This window comes from Ailuropoda melanoleuca, chromosome 15, assembly GCF_002007445.2.
Source record: "Ailuropoda melanoleuca isolate Jingjing chromosome 15, ASM200744v2, whole genome shotgun sequence".
Classification (NCBI taxonomy): domain Eukaryota; kingdom Metazoa; phylum Chordata; class Mammalia; order Carnivora; family Ursidae; genus Ailuropoda; species Ailuropoda melanoleuca.
Window position 1 is genome coordinate 36,917,771 of NC_048232.1, and position 19,926 is coordinate 36,937,696.

Here is a 19,926-nt window from a genome sequence, read left to right on the forward strand (position 1 = left end):
AAAATTAAGAAGACTGGGTAGTAAGGAGGACACGTATAGCATGGTGCACTGGGTGTTATACGCAACTAATGAATCATCGAACTTTACATCAGAAACCAGGGATGTACTGTATGGTGACTAACATAATATAATAAAAAAAAATTTAAAAAAAAAGAAGACTGGCTATACCAAGTGTTGGCAAAAATGTGGAAGAAATGGAATACTTGTATATTATTGTTGGTAATGTACATGGCACAATCACTTTGGAAAACATTCTTCTCTGTTCTTAAAGAGTGAAATATACACCTACAATGTGATTCAGCCATTCCAGTTAGCTATTTAAAGACATGAAAATCTAATTGCAATGTGAGATCCTGGATTAAATCCCAGGGTTGAAAAAATATATATTATTGAAAACTGGTGAAATCTGAAGAGAGTCTGTAGTTTAGTTAACAGTATTATAGCAATGTTAATTTCTTAATTTTTATCATTGTACTATAGTTATATAAGTTGCTAACCTTAGGATAAGTTAGGTGAAGGGTAGATGGGCTTCCTCTGTACTATATTTGCAGGTTTTCTATAAATATACAATCACCTTTTTAAAGGTTGTTTTTTTTTTTTTTATGTGAGAGAGAGTGAGCGAGAGGGAGAGCAGGAGCTGGGTGAGGTGCCAAGGGAGAGGAAGAAGCAGACGCCCCACTGAGCAAGGAGCCAGACTCAGGACTCCATCCCAGGACCCTGTGATCATGACCTGAGCGGAAGGCAGATGCTTAGCCAGCTAAGTCACTCTGGCACCCCAATCTACAATCATTTTTTAAATAAAAAAATATTTTAAAAATCTGAATAAACATCCCATAACCATACTTTTTTTAGGCAGGAAATTCAGGGAAATAATAATATTGACATTATACAAGGAATGGCAGAAGAACGTGAAATTCTAAGTGAATTATCAGATTAAGGTTTAAAAGTAAGACTACATTTCCCCTGGAGACTCTTATATGCAGTCACAATTTCTGAAAAACTATCCAAATGTAATTAACACCTTGGCTTCGTTGTGTTCAATTATTATAATTAGCTAAGAAAATATTAAGGAATGTTGGGTCAATATCAATATTACTTGGAAATTTCTATTTTTGCTTTCTTTGTTGTTATTGATTTTTTTATTCCTTTTTTCTCTTTCTGAGAAAATATATCCCACAATTGCAATTCAACAATGAGACATGTTTATATTTTAAATGCTTCATAATTAGTTAATAATGCATGCCATTTCTAAAAAGAATATAGTGTTTGTTAATTGGTATATATGTGTATATATTTATACATGTTTTACTATGTTTGTACTGTTATTAATTATAACTACCTCATAATGCATTTTTACTGGTCACAAAAATTTAACGTAATCTAATTCTAGGTCAGATATGTGAATCTTCCAAATCTTTGTGGGAATGTATGGGCCGTTTTGTAGTCCAGGATTCCCATGACTTGTTACTTAGGATTCGCCTCTTATAAACTTACACCAACAGTATAAGAAAAATACCCTAGTATAGAATAAATTCATTTCATTGATTCTCATTTAAAATTCTGAACACTAATATAGCTCAGTATTAGGGTAGAACCAACCTCATTTAATACTAGATATTCTTGTAAAGGTGTTAATCACTTTTATGTTTTCTTTCAAGGATAAAACTTTGGAAGTCTATTAAATGTAGAAAATTTTCCACTGTTGAGAAAGATTAAATGCCAAATCATGAATGTTCTTGTGACAAACATATTAAGAGAGTCTTATATGTAATATTCTTAAAATCCACAGTTACCCATCGATTGTAGTCAGTCTAGTATAAATGAATCAGATTTTAATTTATAGTTATGAGAAACACTCACCAGGTTAGGAGCCACTGAACAAGATGATTTAAAAGAAAGAAGCTTTTGTTAAGTGTTATTGAACCTGCATTTGGAGGAAGAGAATTACCAACTTGTCATTTGACTCTGCACTTGAGAAGAAGCTCTAAATTTCCATTGTAGGACCAGTGAAACAAGCCTGATGTTAGAATTCAACATTACTCACTGTAGTAAGAGAGGCTTCATTAATTAAACATCCACAGTGTGCTAAGTGATGCAGAGGGCAATAAAGACAGGTTCCTTGTCAGTGTGGAGAAGGAAAGTCATTTCCTCTTGGGACCTCTATTGCTGAGGTAAGTTCTACCCATCAAAGAAAGAAACATGCCTCATCATGCATAAAAGATAATATAGTTTCCTCTGTTCTACTTCAGGGATCTTTCCTTGCTACTGACCTATTCTTGAAGGACAGGGAATATGCATTGAGATCTTTGGAAGTCACACTTTGACTTATGATTCAATGATAGCAAAAGCCCCAATGAACAAAGAATATCCACCTAGCATGCCAATTGGGTTCATTCAGTTCTAGCATTGAGCTCCATCAACAGCATAACTCTTGCTGGCTACTTTGCTCTCCATCTCTGGCAAAATTCTATTCAATGGTCAAGTCCCAACTCACAAATCACTTCTTTTGTGAAGACTTCTCAATTCCCTTAAGAGCTGAGTTACTTTTGTCTGTAGTCTAAAAGAAAGTTTTCTTACTCCACTAAGAGCTCTTTATTCCTTTCTTTAAATTGCTTTGAATTTTTATTTATCTATTTACTCTTTTGCTCCCAACTAAACTGTGAATTCCTTGAATAAAGTGACATTTCTTGTCTTCCAATAACCATCAAGAGCAGAATACATAAAGAAAATGAAAGAAAGGGCAAAGTGGTGTCTAGGTAATATAACACTTTAAAAGAGAAAGTACAGAGAAAGATTCTGTTTCATACTACCAATGTTTACATTTTGGATCTAGTCAATACCTTCTATTCCTTGGTGCTATCACTTAAAGAAGGTTTGGAACTTCCTTTGTCACTTTACCACTTCAAGGAGGTTTGGAACTTAAAATGAGGGTGTAACTTAATCCTATTTAATAACAGTGCTAACTACAGTGCCTAAAGGTCCTTTGTTGTCAGTTGCCAAATCACTGATTCTATGCACCTCTTTCATTTTTTAGTTTTAATCACAGTGTAGATTTGGAGACTTCATCAGCAGACAGAGAACTGGTTTTCTTTCAAGCTCTGAGAGGAAACATCTATGTCCAAATTTGGAAAAAATCACTTTCTATCTGTTTTGTTTCATTTTCTATAAAATCAAGGTTTAAGAATGTTTTATCTTTGTTAAATCTCAGCTACTAGAAATCATTGCTAAAAGCTTCTTTTTTTTTTTTTTTCAAATTTTCATTTTTCTGCTTAAGCCAAGAAAACACTCAAGAGTAGAAGTCACCTAGAAGCACGGTTGGCACAGATAACATTGAATAACAATCTGAAGTCTTTACTCACATGGGAAGGTGATCTCAAGAAATTACTTTTCACCTTCTATTAGTGATAGCCCTTCTTCAGTGTTAAGGTGGGATGACATTTTATGGACTTTAATTAGAGTGAGAGGACTTAAACTTTGTGGGAGATTCCTATACAAAAATGTTTACCTGGGGCGTCTGGGTGGCACAGCGGTTAAGCATCTGCCTTTGGCTCAGGGCATGATCCCGGCGTTATGGGATCGAGCCCCACATCAGGCTCCTCCGCTGTGAGCCTGCTTCTTCCTCTCCCACTCCCCCTGCTTGTGTTCCCTCTCTCGCTGGCTGTCTCTATCTCTGTCAAATAAATAAATAAAATCTTTGAAAAAAAACCAGAAAAACAAAAAAACAAAAATGTTTACCTATGTGCGAATGTTTGTGTTTCTTCTCTTGGCATTTAAATGAAAACGTAGATTTTATAGTGTTCAAAAATGCCTGAGAGTTTTTTATTTCTGTTCCATAATACTTCAAGCATCAACTGCATATATTCTTCCTCTCTCAGTAACATTTTATTACACATACAGTGATGTAACTTTAGTAGGGGGTTTTAATGTGTTCAAGTCCAAGGTGAATTTATTATAAAAATTAAAAATGGATAGGCCTCTTGCTTATCTGGAATGGTAACATACTGCTAGATAAATAATGCAGTCTTATTAGCCTTGTACAGAAACAAATCGATAAAAATTTCAAAAACATTGTGGATGAAGTAAAAGCCTAGGTTTGCTTTTCTTATAATGATTTTGCTTTATCATGAAGTGGTTGCAACTGGCATTCTTTCAAGTACTTCAAATTGTGTAGTGGATAGAATTCATAAGACCCTAACTAAGCACTACAGCTATGTAATGATACAGTTTCAATCTCATGAACAGAATTTGAAGTATGGGAAATTTAAAAAAAAAAGGGGGAGTAGAAAGGAAAAAAGAAAAAAGAAATAGAATAGTACACTGTAATTTTAGTTAGTGAAACAGAGAAATGCGATATGATTTCAACTCTTGCTTTATGTGCAGATAGAGTAGTTGCCTTCATATAATAACAGATTTAAGAGAACCATACAACAGGCTCTTAACTATAGAAAACAAACTGAGGGTTGCTGGAGGGGAAGTGGGTGGTGGATGGGCTAGATGGCTGATAGGCATTAAGGAGGGCACTTGTGATGAGCACTGGGTGTTGTTTGTAATTGATGAATCACTAAATTCTACTCCTAAAACTAATATTGCACTATATATTAACTAACCAAAATTTAAATAAAAGCTTGAGACAACAAAAAGATAATGTAAGGATGTTCTATCCACACCATACTCTGAACATTACGCACAGGGTAAAATTCTTCACTTTGTTTTTGTCTATGATTAAAATTCTACTAAATACAAAATGTACACATTATTTCCTCTTGTAAATGCAAATATACAAGAGTATTGAGGACATGGTAAGGCTCAATCATTCAGGCATTAAAATGAATTTGTTGAATAAAGTTCTTGTTAATTTTATGCCTGGATGAAATCAGTTGTCATTAAAAAAAATGGGAATTTGATAGGGTAAAGAGTTGGTCTCAAAATGACATTGAAAAAATTAGCATTTTCCACCATGCTTCCCCACTCCCTTGTGATAAGTGAGAAAGGTACTATAATGGTATAGCTTTTATTATAGAATATTCCAAAATCAAGCCTTTTATAAGTAAACTAGGGATCAAATACTTGGCTCCAAGTGCCTGTTTTAATTACTAAACTGCAGTAGAATAATCAGCCAGTTTTTCTCATCGATTATCTTATAAGGACATGATTTATGTCATACATTTAATGTCAGGAAACCTTCTGTCACCACAAACCAGTTTCTTTTTCATATTTCCTCTCTATCATTTAGTGTGCACTTCAGGAATATAAACAGATTTTTAACACCCCCTTAAATGTAGCATTAATAGCAAGCTATAAATGCTGTAAACATAACTCATAACACATTGAAAAGTCAGTGCATGTGGCTTTTATATTTCTTTTGTTTAGGGGCTATCTTTGCTACTTCTGTCTTCCATTGGCAGATTATTGTTATTGGACTAAACCCCTACTAGGAAAATAATGGTTTCACATACCTATGAAAGGGAGTATGGAAGTCATGAATATGTCTTTGTTATTTATATAAAACTATATTTACTTATGCTATGAAAAAATGAAAAAAAAGGTTGTTTATGCATATAAGGATCATAGAATATATTTTAATGTGTTTATTTGTAATGCATTACAACTTTTTGGAAAATTAAGTGTATATGCTTCTCTCAAAGAAACATAAATACCAAATCTATTTATGTTCACATCATGTTTAAAATGTTTTTTCTTTTCTTATATTTTGTGTTGCTTCCTGAATGATTATCACGATTATCATCATTGTAATCATTATTAGGCAGTATTTGAAAATCAGTTCATTGGTTGTTTTAAATAAGAATGAAATAACTAGGTTGAAATGTAGGGACATATTATTTTCCCTCAATTTATAATTTAATGGAAAAATAAATTGGATAAAATATTTATTATTAATAGATGAAAATTGTGAAAAAATAAAGAGGAAACTGATATTGATAAATGGTACAATGAAATTATATATATGTAACTTCAATGTATCCCTTTTCTAGTGCTTTCCACATAGAAACTTTGATTGTTTCTGACATGAAACTCAGGCAATTTGGGTTTAGCTGTCACCACCTTCAAAATTAGTGGGTCCTAGGTTTGTCTTATCCCTGAAATCTTTTTTACTGGGGTATCTGGAGACTTAGATATCCATGTCTCCAGAAACAACCCAGCTCCTATGATACAATTTTAGTTTATACAAATAGATTTTGAACAGATTACTCTCTTATCAGTCTACCTGGCTTCAACTATTACTTGAAGTATTGCTCCTGATACAAGATAGATCTAGATATATGATAGTATGTGTATGTATATGTGTGTGTGTGTGTATGTGTGTGTGTGTGTATGTGTGTGTGTAAGAGAGAAAGAGAGAGAGAGAAAGAGATCAAAGAACTTTGGATTTGCATTATGTAAATATGAACTCCTGGTCAGCACCGATTCACCCTGTACCCAGAATATATGGGGTTTTTTGTTTTGTTTTGTTTTTAAGATTTATTTATTTATTTTTATAGAGTGAGAGAGCAAACAGGAGGAGGGGCAGAGGGAAAGAGAGACAGAGAAGCAGACTCCCCACTGAGTGTGGAGCCTGACTTGGGGCTTGATCTCACAACTCTGAGATCATGACCTGAACCAATATCAAAAGTCAAATGCTTAACTGACTGAGCCACCCAGGCACCCCAGAACCTTTGTTTTAACTCCACTCATGAAAATGCCTTCCTGATTTGTTTCTTGTCCATAGACACATGTATTAACTTTTAATCTCCTTTATATCATTTTGAATGTTTTTTAAAATATTTTATATCCCATGGTTGCATGTTTAGAGTAAAAATTTAAATTGCTACCTTGATCAGAAGCCTAACAGTTCTTATTTGGTTATGTTTGTGATTGAGCCTGGCCACAAAGACATTGTCTTGATAGTCATTAAAACTGTTCCATAAGGGATGACTTATACAAATATTCATAGAAAAGAATGATTTTTAACACAGCTGTAGAGAGATTATATTTTATCTATTTTTCATCATTTTGAGTGTTTATCATTTTATCATAGCTTCTTCATTCTATTATTTGGTCTGAGAAAGCCAGAATCCTGAACCATAGCTGTGTGCACTTGGAAATGTCATATAATCCCTTTGATCCTTTGTTACCAAGTCTGGACAAGGACCATTTATACCATATTATCCTAAATGTTGTTATGAAAAATGAATGAGAGAATTAAGCAAAAATACCTGTAGCTTGTCAATAGTAAATACAAGGTAACTAAAGTTGTCATTGGAACTACTAGCAAGCTTCAAGATTAGAAGCGAACAAAGTGATTTTTTCTCACAGCACAGGCATGATCCTGTTTCTTTTCAATCAGTTGGTATGGTTCACAGGGGTTTCATACTCATTTTTTTTTTAAGATTTATTTATTTATTTATTAGACAGAGAAAGAGACAGCCAGCGAGAGAGGGAACACAAGCAGGGGGAGTGGGAGAGGAAGAAGCAGGCTCCTAGTGGAGGAGCCTGACCCGCTCGATTCCGGAACGCCGGGATCACGCCCTGAGCCGAAGGCAGGCGCATAATTACTGCGCCACCCAGGCGCCCCCCCCATACTCATTTTCTTAAAGAAAGTAGACACTAACATAAAATGTGTGAAATGGAAGGATATCAGGTTATAGACAACAATGGAGTTCCACTAAGAGTGCTTATTGCAGAGAGATATTTACTTTTCATTTTTTTTGGAAAGTGGCCATAAGAAGGCCTGTCTTCAGACAATTAGTTTGAGATCTGGTTTACAGAGGCAGTCTCAAAGTGTGTTCATGCAATAAATATTTTGCTTTAAAACTATGGTGGTCTATAAACCAGCAAACTTGAACTAGTAGAAATTTCAGTTTCCTCACAACATTGATACTTACATTTTCAATCCCATTCTTTTGTACCTTTATTTTATTTTAGACACTTGCTTTTCTACTGTAAAGATTCATGAAGTGTTCACTATTTATTCTTCCTATTTAATAATTATTGACCTAATCTAGCAATGTATTTTGAGGTGTATTTAGAAGAGTGAGGGGTCAATGCCAATAAACAACATAAGAGAACAACAAATTAAAGGACTTGAAAATTTGGCATGGGCATGTGCAAAAGAATTCCTTCTGTGAGCTTTAGAGCCAGAGAATTTAGTGAATGAACCAATGGATTCAATAGTCTGTAAAGCGTTTGAAATATTTGAAGTTAGAATATAATGACATGTACAAGGAATTTCCAGCAGCCATTATCCTTTCGTTCCTTGACAGAATAATGAGTCAACAGCCTCAGAAACATTACATCTCTATTGTAAATTATTACTTAGCTATTGTATATCCTGAAATAATTATGTTGAGTTTATTTTATTTATTCTCATTTGAATAAATGCGTTTTCATTCCAGTATTGTCCAATTAGTAAAGACCTAGCTTTGTGCTCCTAGGTAAATTGCAAATGCTTCAGAAAAATATTAATTTTTCAATGGTGGATTCTAGGTGTTTTATAATTATTACAACATTCAAAAACCTTTTCATAAGTATGAACTATTTAGGCATATGCTTACAATTTTTATTAGAGGAATTGTAACTAACCGTACATATAAAATTTTGAAGTGCTCTGTTTAATTTAATTAAAATCATTATCACCAATTGTAGCAAGTGATCAAAGCAGATAAAAATCAACCAGATGTGGCTTGTGACCAAATGGGATAATTGTAAGTCTATACTTTAATATTTCACAGTAATCATTTATGTAAATATTTAAATAATTGTTCTTAATCAACTATGGTATATTCACATATGCCCATGTTTTATGATGGTTTCTTTTAACCCTAAATGTGATTGAAAGAAGATTGGTTTAAAGATTAGAAATATGTTAAATCAATATCAAATAACATCCTAATAAATCTTAGTACTTGTATCTTTCAAATTAATGCTTTTATAAACCCTGCATATCCTTTGTCATGCTGTCATTTAGTATAATTGCTGTTCTACACTTTTTAAAAACTTCAGTTGTCCGGTTTGATTCTTAAATATTCTTAAGAAATCATTATGTAAGATGAAAGAGCTATTTAATATCCTAGAAAGTAAGTAGAAAATAGATAAATGAGAAAATTTATGTCACTAGCTTACTTAAAATGTTTATTCTATTTAAAAACACTTAAAATGTTCTTTTGTAATCATTTTTTCTCTTATTGCTAATTTATGTAAATAACATCAAAATCAAAACGAAACAAGTACAAATCTGCAAAGACATGCTTTCCTAGCAAACTGCAATATAGGATGACACATTTTGAAATTTTATTTCTTTAAAGATTTTATTATTTATTTATTTATTTATTTGAGAGAGAGAGAGCATGTGCATGTGGGGCGGGGACTGAGGGAGAGAGAGAGAGAGAATCTCAAGCAGACTCCCCCCCACCCCGAGTGCAGAGCCTGATGCAGGGCTCCACCTCAAGACCTGTGACCTGTGCCAAAATGAAGAAATCAGACACTCAACCAACTGAGCAACCCAGGAACACCTTGAAATTTTATTTTTTGCAGGGTATGGGGAGAGGATTAAGATTGCTCCTGTTGGGGGGCGCCTGGGTGGCTTAGTCATTAAACGTCTGCCTTCGGCTCAGGGCGTGATCCCGGCGTTCTGGGATCGAGCCTTGCATCGGGCTTGTCCACTGGGAGCCTGCTTCTTCCTCTCCCCCTGCTTGTGTTCCCTCTCTCGCTGGCTGTCTCTCTCTCTGTCAAATAAATAAATAAAATCTTAAAAAAAAAAATACAGCTTAAAAAAAAAAAAAAAAAGATTGCTCCTGTTGGTAAGTACAGAACTCTTCGTGCCACTCTGTGAACACATTCCAGGCAAGGAAGGCACAGAAATAATGAGTAATAGAGGTCTGATCAGGATTTTTAGGCTTCATGGGTGAAGCAACTGGGGAGAGACAGTTGCTGTAATGACATAGTCAAATTTTTAAAGAACATTATATGAATATATTCTCTTTCCTCTCTTTTTCTATGGTGTTCCTTTTTCTCATCCATTTTTTTCATATCCAGTTCTTTATTCTTAGAATTTCCTGTGTGCCTTCCTCAACTTGAAACATTTTAGTCAACTATGCTCACATTAAATTCAAGCCCATGTGTTTACCCATTTTGGATTGATTCACATTAGCTAGACAATTCCAGGTTGATGAACCTATCCCTCATGTTTGCCAAATTTGTGTGTGACCTACTTGGAGCGTATCTTCTCTGCTTCTGGACATGCTTCTAGGTCATGCATTCCCTATCTATGTATGCAATATGGCTCATTGGCTGGGATTCTGATTAGCATAATTATCACTTCTTGGAATAAACAGGAATAAATTTAGTTATATCAGCCACATGTAAAGTACACTTCTTATATGATCTTTCCAGTCTAAATAGAAAAATATTTGCTATGGTAGGAGAGGAAAAAATAATTTTCCCTTTACCTTTCTAAGTTCTCAGGTAGGGTCCCTCTAGCAAAAAGATTAACAAGAGAAAACAAAAAGAAATTTATAAGTATGTGTAATTTAAGTATACGTGGGAGATAACCAAGGAAAAATGAGTAATTCTCAGAGGAGGCTTAGAATCTAATCCTATGGGGTGCTTGGGTGGCTCAGCTGGTTAAGTGTCCAACTCTGGTTTCAGCTCAGGTCATGATTTCCAGGTCCTGAGATTGAGCCCAGGCATGGGGTTCTGAGCATTGCATGGAGTCTGCTTGAGATTCCTTTGCCTCTCCCCCCTGCTTGCTCTCTCTCTTGCTCTCTTGCTCTCTCTCTCTCGTTAAAATAAATAAATAAACTCTTTTTAAAAATAGCCTAAGCTTCAATACCGTCTTCAGTTAAAGACAAAAGATATAAAGGAAGGGTGTGGGGGATGCCAGTTATGAGGAGGTGACCAGAAAAAACAGGGTAAACTAGACTGAGCTCTGTTATGTGTGTTAAGTTCACATTCTCTGTAAGATTCTCTCATGATTTAGAATAATCCTTCTCTTCCTGGTACAGATATGGAAATGCTCTTACAAAGGGAAATTTCCTTTATGAATAATGTAAATTTCCCTTCCAAACAGATAACTTCTACTCTGTTTTCAGAGCTTCTCCTGTGTCTATTGTTTCTCAAAAAAAATCCTTCTGCCAGAGGCATAATTTGGAGTGGCATATTCTGGCTTTGAAAAGTCCAGCCAAATTCAAATAAACTATGAGGATGTTTATTAATTTGGAGTTAAATAAAGGTAATTACATAATTAATAATAACCACTTTTGTTTATGGCAATATAGCAAACTGTATTTCATTCAATACCTGAAAAAAAGCCCTATTAAAAACAGCTATAGATGTTAAATTAAGTAGAACTGCCATTTCAAAAGCATAGTTACAGGGCATCTGGGTGGCTCAGTTGGTTAAGTGTCCTACTCTTGATTTAGGCTCAGGGTCATGATCTCAGGGTCTGGAGATCTGAGGTGTGGAGCCCTCTGTCGGGGCCCCACAGGGTGTGGAACCGCCTTAAGATTCTCCCCCCCCCCCCAAAAAAAAAAGCATAGGTAGGTTTTCAAGGAAATATGGAAAAACTTTGTGGTAATGTAAGATTCTACAGTTGTCCATGGAAAATGCCTGTCCAGTGAGCATTTATTGATCTCTTTAATCAAGAGATTCAGGACATAACAATTACAGAGGATAGAAGACATGTTTCAGGTCCTTGAAAACTTTAACTACAGAGTTGAAACAGAAATTCCTGCACAAATCTCAGACCTTTGAAAGTTTATAAACTCAGTTAAAGGTCTAGAAACAATATGCCTACCATCAAAAGTAGTTGGCAAGAAAACTTTTCTTTCTCAACTTAGAAGGATAAAAAAGAAGGAGTATCCCCTGAGACTTTTTAACTGCAGACTTTCTCTTAGAATGACTGGGGATTTTATTTACACCAACTACCTGACTCAAGAAACTCCAAGCTGAGAATTTAACTCTATTGGTCCTTATTGTTAGTTTACCAAGGTGCCTAGTAAAAGCAAAAGCAAAAACAAATATTCTCTGGAGGAGCATAATAATGACAAATTTCCAAAGAGAAAGCCCAGGCAAATAAGTTCATGAAAAAAAAAAAAAAGACTGAGAGAAAGAAAGAAATGCATCCTATATGTCACATAGTAGCATATTGGCTTATCAAAAATAAAAAAATATTATTTTGTATAGATTATTAAATAGATATGTAAAATATTTTAATAAATAAAAGGCAGTATGAGATGATGGAAAAGAAAGATGCAAAACAAGAAAACAAGAAAAATAACTAGAATTCTAAGAAAAATAGAACAGTTGTAATTAAAACTCTGTGGATAGGTTAAATGGTATAGAAGATGCGGCTAAAAAGAGAAATTATAAAATGAAAGAGCTCTAAAGAAATTCAGAAGGAAAGATAGACAAATGGATGAAGAGCGTGATGGAAGCATTGAGAAGAGAAATAGACATCTCATCGTGTCTGATTAGAATTTTATTTAAATTCATCCTAATTACATACAGTAATATTTATAATACATGTATGTATATACATCCACATAAAATTTACTGACTAGAATGTATACATATATATATGAATTTTGAATTGAAATGAATGCATATATACACATTGAGTGAATTTTGAGAAATTCATAGAGCTGGATAATCTCACCCATGACTGGGATACGGAAGAGTTCCCCTACCACAAAAAAATTCTGTTTTCCTCAATTCCTCCCACATCTCATTTTACCACTAATTATTTTCCTTCCTGATAGCTGTGACTTTCCCAGAATGTCATATAAATGAAATCACACAGTATGATACAGTATGTAACCTTTTGATTTTGGCTTCTTTCGGGAAGCATGATGCATTTGAGACTTACCAACATTGCTGCATGTAACAGCATTTCTTTTTTATTGCTGAGTGGCACCCCACTGTATGAGTGCATACCCATAAGGACATCTGTTTGTAGGTTTTGACAATTATAAATTATGCTGCTACCAACATTCACATGCAGGTTATTTTGCAACAAAAGTTTTTATTTCTCTGAGTAAACAGCTGGGAATGGAGTTGCTGGGTATATGGTAAGAGTATGTTTAAGTTTATTAAAAAAAATATGATTTTGTATTCCCTCCAACAATGTCTGAGAATCACATTTGCTCAGATTCTCAGTGTTTACTATTGTTATTTTTAAAATTTTTGGTTGTGCAGTGGTTATTGCATTGAGTTTTTAATTTGCAATTTTCACGACTAATGGTGTTAAGCATCTTTTATTGTGCATACTTGCCATTTGTATCTCTTCCTTGGTGAATTATTATTCAAATTAATTCAAATATTTTGCACATTCTCCTTCAACAGATATGGAGAAAGTATTTTCTTCAGTTGTTAGCTTATTTCTGTATTCTATTAATCTTTCCCAGAGCAAAAATTGTCAATTTTGATAAAACCCAGTTATCAAATTTTTTAAAAAATCATGCTTTTGATGTTTTAACAGAGCAGTTGGGTTAATCTGAAGTCATGAAGATTTTCTCATAAGTTTTCTTTTAAAATATATTATCATTTTACATTTAGATTTATTATTCAATCTGAATTAATTTTTGTATGAAGTATAAGGTAAGAGATACTGGACTATGCCATCCCAAAATACACCTCTTTGGCATATAGATTATTTTGAGCTAAAGGCCACTGAGAACCACCAGACTCAAGAGGAGCTCTGAAAACTGGGCACAAATTTTCCATTCTAAAGAAATTTAAATTTATGAAGGATATTTCCATTTATAGAGATTCCTACCAGGAAGAGGAGGATTCTTAACAACTCTTACCAATGGAGAAAACACTGACTTAAAACTGCAAAATACATCTTACTAATCAACCCTTGTTGATCGTTATTTTCCTGGTCACCTTCCCATAACTTGTCTTCTCTATTCAGAAGCCTCAAATCTCTCTCCCTCTTTCTTTTTTTCCTTTTTGTTTTTTTTTTGGTTCAGCCTAAGATTATCTATAAATCCAAGTTCTAACTAAACTCTGACTTATGCATCTCTAGGTATTCCCACTTGTAAGTCCTATGCACATGTTTTTAAAACTTCTGTTTGTTTTTTCTGTTATTAATCTGTCTTTAGCCAGTCTCATGTACAGGGCTCCAGCTGGATAACCTAAGATGGGAAAAGAAAAAGATTTTTCCTCCTCTACAAATGCAGAGATCATGTTCAATTTTATATGTATTGGTATTCAGTTTTTATGGCACAATTTGTTGCGAAGATTATCCTTTCCCCATTGAATTACCTTTGCACCTTTGTCAAAATCATTGGATTATGCTTATATGTGTCTATTTCCGCACTCTATTCTATTTTAGACATGCATATGTCTATTCTTTTGCAAAGATTACACCAGTTTTTTTTTTAGGTAGAAGCTTGGCAGGAGCAGTGGAAGGAAGGTCTGAGGTAGAGACCCATGTCGTTGAAAGGGAATGATAGAGACATGGGTTGGAGGCAACCATGATAAATAAGCTACACGTTATAAGCCTATAAGCTCAACGTCCTGACCCTGTGGCTTCCCAAACTTTGGGGCTAACAGGTCAAGAGCCACAAAAGCAGAACAAGCGCTCTCCTCTTCACCTCCGCTCCAGGCTAACCCCTAGACTCATTATATTCATTTGCACTGTGGGAACAGCCCCATCCCATGGTGAAAGGCTGCCTTGAACATGCTGGTACACACCTTGTAGGGTCAAAAATTCCCCCTCACAGGGCACCTGAGTGGCTCGGTCAGTTAAGCATCTTACTCTAGATTTTGGCTCAGGTCATGATCTCAGGGTCCTGGGTTCCAGTCCCAGGTTGGGTTCCGTGCTCAGCAGGGAGTGGACTTGAGGATTCTCTCCCTCTGCCTTTGCTCCTCCCCCTGCTCACGTTTGTGCTAGTGTGCTCTCTTTCTCTTTCGCACTCTCTCTCTCTCTCAAATAAATAAACAAATCTTAAAAGAAAAGAAAAGAAAAAACAACAATGCCTCTCTCAACCTGTGGGAGGAGTTTTCCTAAGGAACAGAAGCAGTCTCCAGTAGAGACTACCCCACTGTAAGTTACAGTTCCTCCCAGCTCAGAGAGACCCATTACACCCATTCCAAAACAACCCAGGGGCGGGTTCCACCTCGCAGAACCTGCTGGTTCTCCCACGTTCAGAGTGTGCTTTCACCTTAATGAACTGCTCTGTGCTTGCTACTTTCCCTCTGGCTGTCTCTATTCTGAGTGTGGATCCTCACCTCAACCTTCTCCTGGGGAATCCAAGGACCGAGACCTCCATTCAAACAACAGACTCTCTCACCCTTAACAGTTTGCTTACTGTAGCTTAATATAATTACACTTAAAATCAGATATTGAGCCTTCCAGCTTTGTTCTTTTCAACATCATTTCAGCTGTAACAGTAACTTTGTGTTGCATAAACAATTCAGATCCAGATTGTAGCTATCTACACAAGTTCTTGCTGGGACTCGATTGGGATTTCTTTAATCTATGGAACAAATGAGAGAATTAACATGGTAATTATATCGAGATTTCAAATCTGAGAGCATGATGTATCTCTCTATTTATTTATGTATTTTATTTCTTTTATCAGTTTTGTAAAATTTTCAATCCTACACATCTTACGTTAGGTTTTTAACCAGAATATCTAACTTTTGGAGCAATTTAAAGATAACTTTTTATTTCAGGTTTCAGTTGGTCTTTGCTAATAAATAGAAGAAATATAACCAACTTTGAATACTGATCTTGTATTCTGCTAACGTGACAATTTTTTTTTTATGTCTAGGAACTGTGGGATACATTTCTTGGTTTTTCCTTGTAAACAAGCATTTTTTTTGTGAATATAAACAGGTTTAAATTTTCCTTTAAATCTGTGTGCATTTAGTTTTATCATTTATTTTACTTGTGGCATTGGCTAGGACTTCCAGTGAAATCTTAAATAGGAAGGGTGAAAATAGATGTCCATGACTTGTTTCAAATTACAAGGAGGAAACTGTTTAGTCTTATTTTTTTTTTAAGTATGAGATTAGGTGTAAGTTTTTGTTGATGCTTTTGCCAGGTTAAGGATGTTTTCTTCTATTCTTAATTTCCTGAGAGATTTTTATCATTAATGCATATCAAATTATGTCAAATGCCTTTAAGCGTACATTACTATGATCATTTGGTGTTGCTTCTTTATTCTGTAAATACAATAGATTATGTTGATTGATTCTTAAAAATAGCTTTATTTAGGATAATTTAGATACCAACAGACCCTTCATCTATTTCATTCTACAGTTCAGTGATTTCAGAGAATGTATATAGGTATGCAACCATCATGATGGTCTAGTTTCAGAATATTACCATCACCTCAAAGAGTTGTTCATTCTAATTATTTCCTTCTTCCATTTTCAGCCTTAGGCAACCTTCCCTAATTTTAAGTAATTCATACATTTAACATTTTGGTGTTCTTCATATCTTCCTATTAATGGCATGATGTTATTTCATTTCAACCTGAAGAACTTCCTTTAGTATTTCTTATGATATAAATATTTTTTCAAGTTTTTATTCAAATTCCAGTTAGTTAACATACAGTGTAACATTAGTTTCAGGTGTAGAAGTTAGTGATTCATCACTTGCATACAACACCCCGTGCTCACCACAAGTACCTTCTTAGTGCCCATCATCCATTTACCCCATCTCCCTGCTCACCTCCTCTCCGGTAACCCTCTGTTTGTTCTCTATAGTTAAGAGTGTGTTTTCTGGTTTGCCTCTCTCTCTCTCTCTCTCTCTTTTTTTTTTTTTTAAGATTTTATTTATTTATTCGACAGAGATAGAGACAGCCAGTGAGAGAGGGAACAAGCAGGGGGAGTGGGAGAGGAAGAAGCAGGCTCATAGCGGAGGAGCCTGATGTGGGGCTCGATCCCATAACACCGGGATCACGCCCTGAGCCGAAGGCAGACGCTTAACCACTGTGCCACCCAGGCGCCCCCCTCTCTCTCTTTTTTCCCCCTATGTTCATCTGTTTTGTTTCTTGAGTTCCACATATAAATGAAATCGTATAGTATTTGTCTTTCTCTGACTTATTTCATTTAGTATAATACTAGCTCTATCCATATCATTACAAATGGCAAGATTTCATTGTTTTATGGCTGACTGATATTCCAGTGTGTGTGTATGTGTGTGTGTGTGTGTATCACATATTCTTTATCCATTCATCAGTCAATGGACACTGATGTTTTTCATCAAATTAGAGAGTTTTAAATAATTTTTTAATCAATATTTTTCTGTTTCTTCTCTTTCTCCAGTCCTCTGGGACTCCCATTCCACATATTTTTATATTTGATGTTTTCCAAACGTTCTCAGAGACTCTATTTATTCTTTAATCTTAATTTTTTTCATTATATTGGATTATTTATTGCTAGTTAAAGTTATTAGATATCAAAAGGTGCAGAGTTGGTCCAAATACAGAATAAAAAGAGAGTGCACAAATATACTGGCACTGAATATCTGACAGAAATTACACTCCTGATTAATGGAGAAAGGATGGACTAGTCCAAATGCAAAAATTAGTTAACTAGACAAAGGGAATTTCAATCAAATTCCACATTAAAATCATCCTAGGTAGATTAAAATTTTTAATGTGAAAGGAAAAACTTCAGAAGATTTAAAGGCATTCATATAAGAATAACTTTAGGATCTCAGGGGAGGGAGGTTTTCTTAAGAAAATGAAAAGCATAAGCCATCATGAAAAGCTAATAAATTTTATTTATTTATATTAAAACCTTCTTTGTATCAAAATATGATAGAGAAAGCATGCACTGACAAAGAAAACATTTTGAAAGCATGCAAGCAATTAATATCCAAAATATATGAATGTACTCAATAAATCAATGAATATATATATTTAAAATTAATACATAGAAATAATTATATAAAATTACTTCCAATTATACTAGTAATCAGCAAAAGCTTGAAATTATGAATTACCGTTCTATTATTATGACCAAAAGTAAACATGCACAAACAATAAACAAAACAAACAAAAAACTTAACAGTATCAAGTGCTGGCATGAATACAGAGTATCAGAATCCCTTATCCAGTAATATTAGAAATGTAAATTGTTACAACCACTTGAATAACTCTTTGGCAATATTTAATAAAATTGAATATGCTTATACCCTACAGTTCCACTACCAAGAGCTTACAATATTACAGTTTATACAAGAGTGTAGACGGATATAAAAGTAATTATCCAAATGGGATTAAAACATAGTGGAAGTAGAGTAAATGGAACTATTGAGTATGAACAAATCTTTTGCAAAAGAGTGGTGTATTCAAAGCATTTGTGTTTAGATTGGAGAAATAACTTCACGTTTATATGCTGAGTGAAATGATCTAGTTGATGTGTCTGAGATTCAAATGCCGATAATTAAGTAGATGTGGTGGTGAATGTCAATAGAAATTCTATGGAAATACAGTGTTTTAGGAGATCATAGAATACCCTTAAAGGAATAAAATAATCTCCTGACTTCTAATCTCCATCTCTACAACACTTTAGACTTTGCAAAGCAATGTCTCTATAATAAGTAATAATGACAACAACGTTCTTATACAGTATTCGAGCCTTTATTATTTGGCAAGACCTGTGCCCTGTTAACACCTGTTATCACCATTTTGGACATGTGGAAAATCCATTTTTGAGCAGCTAAGTGATTTGTGCTAGACTATCCAGCTAGGAACACAAGTGTAAAATTTAAAGCAGCATCTACCAACTACAAAATTCAACCTAAACCACTGGCATACTGCCCATATGAGTATCCACATACCAGTTCTTCAACGTGCAACTACTACTCAAGTATTCTCCATATCTTCATATCTATATCTATATATGTATATCTATATATAGATAGATGTGTGATTTGTAATGTGGATTTTTCATTTGTATCGATTCTTTTTGAGATAGCAAGCCTCAAGATTCATGTTTTCTATTACACTGCAATAGGCTGTTTGACAATAAAACAAAGAGAAGGAATCTAATGTGAGCGAGTTTTAATTGTTTCTTTTATGTTTCTAGATCCACCTTTATGCAAACTATATTTGGTCTGATTTTTATCTTTGTAGTTATATGAGCCAAAAGTATTTTTTTTCCCATAAGATCATTTGAGTTGGACTTCTGACACTTTCACCAAAAGAGACCAGAGTAATCAATTTCCTCACCTTCAGTTAGGTTCACTCTTTCCCTTCCTTATATTCTCAGATAAGACATTTAGGAAGCTCTTTATTATTAAACTTTTTTTGTATGCTTTTTCTAGTTTTTCAAACTAGAAGGTAAGAATGATGTCTTTTTCAGTTTTGGAGCATTGCTTTCTTTGATATTATGCTTTCTAAATAGTTATGGTATAAAAACTGTTAATATAGTAAAAATGAATGAAAATGAATAAAGAATTGTCGCAGAAATTCTGGTGCTTCAATAATTGAGTTCTTCTAAGACTGATACACTGTGTTTTAATTTTTCCACTGGTATAATAGAAATTAAACAGCCCTAAAGTGTTAAAGTATTAAAATGTTTAATTAGAGTCTAAAAATTTTAGTATATGGAGATTAATTGTATTGAAGGTTATACATATGTAGTTTCTGTATTTCTGCATGAAAATTTCTAAGAATGAGGAAAAGGTTTTCATTTTTTACATTAGCAATCAATATGAGTGGCATATTAATTGCTAGATTCAGTTATCATACACAGAAATAATTTCCCAGTTTTTTAGCCTACCAAAATATATTGCATTTCCATGTTATCCACAATTTTAATCAACAAAAATACTACTCCATTTACAATTAAATTCACATTTATTGTGGAAATATTTATGGTTATCCCAAAAATTGAATATGATTTTCTTCACAAATCAAATTAAATTTCTTTTAAACTGGAAACATTTTATTACCAAAGTGTTAT